The sequence below is a fragment of the Alosa pseudoharengus genome, unplaced genomic scaffold, assembly GCF_046254945.1.
Source record: "Alosa pseudoharengus isolate Yale_2024_CS ecotype anadromous, Long Island Sound unplaced genomic scaffold, YU_APseudo_1.1 YU_APseudo_1.1_scf_27, whole genome shotgun sequence".
Lineage (NCBI taxonomy): Eukaryota > Metazoa > Chordata > Actinopteri > Clupeiformes > Clupeidae > Alosa > Alosa pseudoharengus.
This window is the reverse complement of record NW_027468704.1, coordinates 1,812,364-1,818,317: the sequence shown is the minus strand read 5'-3', so window position 1 is coordinate 1,818,317 and position 5,954 is coordinate 1,812,364.

Sequence of the window (5,954 nt, the reverse complement as noted above, 5' to 3'; positions counted from 1 at the left end):
CGATCCTCTCTTCAACTATGTCTGAAATAGTTTTAAAAATGTCCGTCCAATAGTTACACAGAGATGGGCAGAGCCATAACATATTAATTAAATTGGCTGGGGTTTGCTTACATGTATCGCATTCTGGAGATATATCTTTGTAGATCTTAGCCAGCCTCTCTTTAGTGTAATACGTACAGTGCAGAATTTTGCACTGAATAAGGCCATGGCGCGCACATATTGAAGATTTATGCACACGACTAAGAATTTTATCCCACAAAACCTCAGATAACTCTTCTCCCAAATCCTCTTGCCACAAGGCTCTTATATTATCCAGTGGATCTGGACGAGGAGAGAGAATTTGATTATAGATATCCGAAATTAACCCTTTCAGTAAATGACTAGATTTGAAAAACTTATCAAGAGGTGACTCGTTGGGCAAATTGGGGACGTTTGGGAAGGCTGTGCGAGCAAAACTACGAACTTGTAGGTATCTAAAAAAGTGATGTTTAGGGAGTGAGAACTGCTCTGAGAGCTGTTGGAAGGACGCAAAGGTATTGTTAATGTATAAATCCTGAAAAGATACTATGCCTTGATTAGACCAAATTGAAAAAGCATTGTCTACTAGAGATGGAGGGAAAGTATGATTATTGGCTATTGGGGCGTTTGAATTGAGCCCAAACTCTAACAGAAGTTCTCACAAGCACATTCTCACTGTATAGAGAAGTGGAGGATAAAGTAGAAGAATGCATCAAAGCCTTCAATAAAACCGGTTTAGTAGAGAATGCCTCCATGGTTACCCAAGTGGCCGCGGGATCTAAAGTTTCATATTGGAGCCAGAATTTTAGAATTCTAATATTAGCGGCCCAGTAATAGAATGTCATATTTGGAAGAGCCAACACCCCAAGTGGTTTGGGTCTCTGTAAATATTGTTTACGCAACCTAGGGACCTTTTTATTCCAAATGAATTCTAAAATCAGACTATCCAGTTTACGGAAAAAAGATTGAGGGAGGAAAATGGGGACAGATTGGAACAGATGTGGGAGAGTAGTCATCTTCACAGAATTTACACGACCGGCCAAAGACAAGTTGAGAAGAGACCAACGTTCAAAGTCCTCTTGAGTTTTAGATAGCAAAGGAGCAAAATTTCCCTTGAAAAGGTCTTTGAATTTATGAGTGACATGAATTCCAAGATATTTAAAACTATGGTGGGCTACCTTGAAAGGGAAGTTGTGTAAAGGGAATGTCTGAGCAGCTGCACTGACAGGGAATATCTCGCTCTTAGTAAGATTTTATTTTATAGCCAGATATTTGACCAAAGGACTGAAGACAGACCATAGTGGCAGGTATAGAAACAGAGAGGTTGGAGTAGGTCGTCGGCATACAGAGAAACCTTTAACTCAATACCGTTTCTGTATATGCCAGAGATATTGGGGTCACAACGAAGTGCTACAGCAAGGGGTTCAATGGCAATTGCGAATAGAAGAGGACTTAGAGGACAACCTTGTCTTGTAGAGCGATGGAGATGAAAGTACCCAGATTGAATGTTATTGGTTCTAACTGAGGCTTGTGGGGAGGAGTAAAGCAGTTTAATCCAGGAAAATATATTTTTCTCCAAACCCAAATTTCCCAAGAGTGTAGAACAGAGAGTTCCACTCCACTCTATCAAAAGCTTTCTCAGCATCCATGGATATCAAAGCTTCTTCCGTGTGAGAGATGGAGGGATTGTAAATGGTATTAAATACCTGTCTAAGGTTGGAGAAAGAGTGTCTATTGCATATAAACCCTGTTTGGTCTGGTGAGATGATCGTTGGAAGAATAGAGTCTAGACAAAGAGCCAGAAGTTTGGACAGTATTTTAAAATCAATATTTAGTAAACTTATAGGGCGAAAAGAGGCACAGGCTAAGGGGCCTTTGTCTTTTTTCAGAATGAGAGAAATGGATGCCTGATTGAGAGTCTGAGGAAGAAGGCCATTCTCAAATGATTCATTATACATTTCTAATAGCAAAGAGGACAGCTGGATCCAAAACACCTTGTAGAACTCAGTGGGATACCCATCCGGTCCTGGGCATTTACCACTTTGCAGTGTCAGGAGTGCTGACTTGAGCTCCTCTGCGGTAATAGGCTGATCTAATTTATATGCAGCAAATTCCCCAATAGAAGGGATATCCAAACCATTAAAAAAAAGATTATTGAAATCAAGAGAGGCGGAAGTTTGTTCGGTTGCATAAAGTGACATGTAGAAGTCTCTGAAAGCATTATTAATCTCTAATGGGTCAGATGTCTTGCACAGGTCTGTTTGTATCTGAGGGATTTGATGGGAAGAGGCTGACTGACGCAGTTGGTGTGCAAGTAATTTACTAGCTTTATTGCCATGTTCAAAATAGGTTGATCTGGTTCGAAGCAGAAGTTCAGCGGAGCGTTGTGTCATAAGGATATCAAATTCGGCTTGAACAGATAAACGCTCCTTATACACATCTGGGGATGGATTAGTTGCATATACACTATCAAGCTGAGATATACGCTGAGTTAGCATAGAGAGTTGGTCAGTCCTAACTTTTTTCTGATATGCTGCATGTAGTGACTGTCTTAACACAAATCAGACACTCGGCAGGGTGAGGGCTAGATCCTGTTTTTGACGCGCTATTTGTCCACTTCGGATAAAGTTGAAGTCCACAACGTTTAGAGTCCTTGGGTGGTGTTCCCATTTAATAGCTAGGATAGTTTACAGAGTTCAGATTATATGCAAACGTGAGGGTTAATCTAGCTGTGGCGTGCCAGCGGTAAAAACCGTGCGATCTCCCCGCCACCCTAGCATCATTACCCACCCGCTACACCTGTGAATTAATTACCTGGCGCGCCTGTGCCACCGTGACCTATGACCTGGCTACTGTAACACAAGCACACTGCCCTATAGTGTAGACCACCACCACAACATCAACAATAGCTAATGGCTCCCACACACCAGCCCCTAATTGGGAAAGTGTGACCAATTAAACTACAAAACAGGGAGCCACACAAAAAAGGTCTTCAGGTCTTCTTCCTTCTGGATTGGATGTTAACCAGTGTTGGGTCATGACCATTACACAGCTTCTTGCAACAGGAAAAGCTTGGAAATGGGGCGCTCCAACTGCCCTGTCTTAGTCTTCAACTGCACGGCACGTACGAAGCCCTTCTTGTCTGGGTAAGTCTTTGTCACTCTTCCCATAATCCATGATCCACGCGGAGCAGTGTGATCCATAATGATGACAATGTCTCCCATTACAAAACTTCTTCGCGGCCTCCTGTAACAGCGGCAGGTACTCCCTTATCCACCTTTTCCAGAACAGATTTGAAAGATACTGAACTTGTCTCCATCGTCTTCTAATGTAAAGATCATTCTCTTGAAAGATTCCAGGGGCAAGAACAGGTTTTCCTTTCAGCAAAAGGATGTGGTTGGGTGTGAGCGCTTCCAAGTCGTTAACATCGTCAGACACCTTGGTTATCGGACGGTCATTCAGAATGGCTTCCACCTCACACAGAATGGTATGGAAGCTTTCGTCATCCAAAGACTGTTGCTGCAGAACAGAATACAGAACTCGCTTGACTATCTTAATGAGGCGCTCCCAAACGCCGCCATGATGTGATGCAGCCGGGGTGTTAAAAATCCAATCGATGCCCCTTTTTATGAGAGCACCATGAATCTTGCTGTGATCAATGGCTGCTAAAGCTTCTCTTAACTCTCGCTCTGCTCCAACAAAGTTGGTACCATTGTCTGATCTTAGACTGCAGATCTGACCTCTTCGACAAATGAATCTCCTAATAGCATTGACACAAGAATCCGTGGTCAGAGTGTAAGCAACCTCCAAATGCACAGCTCTACTGGCCATACAGGTGAAGATGACCCCATATCTTTTGGCCATAGCACGCCCCCTCTTGACTTCAATGGGTCCGAAATAATCCACCCCGACGTTGGTGAAGGGAGGCAGTTCTGGACTTATTCTTTCACTGGGCAGGTCAGCCATCTTCTGCTCACTTGGCTGTCCGCGATGCCTTCTACAGACCACACACTCAGATATTATTCTCCGGCAAGCAGAGTTGGCGTTGGTAACCCAATACTTGCGCCGCAAAGTCGAGAGCATATGGTTCCGTCCAGCATGCCCAAGCTGTTGATGTATGGACCGCAGAATAAGACTAGATATATGTTGCCCCTTACAGAGAATCGCAGGATGCTTGAGCTCTTCAGGCAAAGCTGCACGGCCAAGTCTTCCACCTACTCTCAACAAATTGTCACTGAGCACTGGATCTAATTTGTAAATGTTGCTTGTTTTCTTCACAAAAGATGCTCCATTTTTCAACATTGAGATTTCTTCCTGAAATGTTACTTGCTGACTAAAATGTATGATAGCAGATTCGGCTTTAGAGAGCTCACTCACAGAAAGTGGTTGTTTGCCAATTGCTCCTCTAACATCTCTCATCCTCTCCTCCAAAGATGAGCCAGTAGGATCTAAAGAAGCCAGAATCAACTTCCTCTCTCTGCTCAGCTCCAAAAGAATAGATTTGAGCCTTAAGTACCAAGCTACAGAGATTTTAAGTTTAGACCAGTCAGAAAAGTAAGTCATGAGCTTAGAGGTCGCATCTTCTGTGTGTGTAATCACATTTACCAGGATGTCCCTTTTGACCTCTGGGTCGTCTGAAGAGATGGGCTGCGGCTCCAAAGGTCTTGGCCAATCCATTTCCGGTCTTTGGAGAAAGTCAGGACCCTCCAACCACCTCTTGCAGGCAAGAAAGTTATCCACACTCAGACCCCTGGAGGCTTCATCAGCGGGATTGTTCTTGGAGCTGATATACCTCCACTGACTGAGATTTGTTGCTTCCCGTATTGCAGCCACTCTGTTAGCAACAAAGGTATGAAAGCGTTTCGTTTCATTGTTGATGTATTTCAACACAGTCTGACTGTCTGTCCAGAAGTGTGACTCCTCCAATTGCAGCGACAGCTCCTTCTTCAACATCCTATCGACCTTAACAGCCAACACTGCAGCCGTGAGCTCAAGACGAGGGATAGTTGTCTGTTTTAATGGCGCAACCCTGGCTTTGCCCGACATAAAAGCAACATGCACTCGCTCCTCTTGACTCACCAGCCTTAGGTAGGACACTGTGCCATAACCATAGCTGCTAGCATCAGCAAAATGATGTAGCTGTGCACTGGCAGATCTTCCAAAGCCCCTTGGCTTGATACAGCGGCTCACCTTAAGCTTCGCCACCTTCTCCAAGTCTGACAGCCATCCGGTCCATTGTTGTAGAAGTGTCTGTGGTATAGGCTCATCCCAAGACAAGTTTCTTCGGCACATTTCTTGCAACAGCAACTTTGGCAGCAGGGTGAAAGGAGATAAAAAACCCAATGGGTCATATATGGAACCAACGATTGATAGAATTCCGCGTCTAGTATATGGCCATCTTTCCACTGCAGGCTTAAATGTAAAAGTGTCACTTTCAGCACACCAATTCAGTCCAAGTGCCATCTCCAAGGGTAGCCGGTCTTGTTCCAAGTGCAGCTGCCTGGTTGTTTTGGATCGCTTTTCTTCAGGAATGGACGACAATACGGCCCGACTGTTACTTGTCCATTTGAGCAGTCGAAATCCTCCCTTTGAGCACAACTCGGTGAGATCTGCAACCAACTTTATAGCCTCCTTCTCTGAAGGCAATGACTTTAGACAATCATCCACATAAAAGTTGTGATGCTTCAGCTTGAAAGTCATCCTTGTTGTCTGCCGCAGTTCTCCTTAAAGCGTAGCTTGCACAGCTTGGTGACGAGACAGCTCCAAAGATGTGCACCTTCATTCTATGTTCCACTGGGCTTTGTGTCGTATCTCCTTCTGGCCACCATAGAAAGCGAAGGAAATCCACGTGTCTTTTCGACACCCTCACTTGATGAAACATAGCCTGGACATCGGTCATCAGGGCGATGCTCTCCTGTCTGAATCTTGTTAAAACA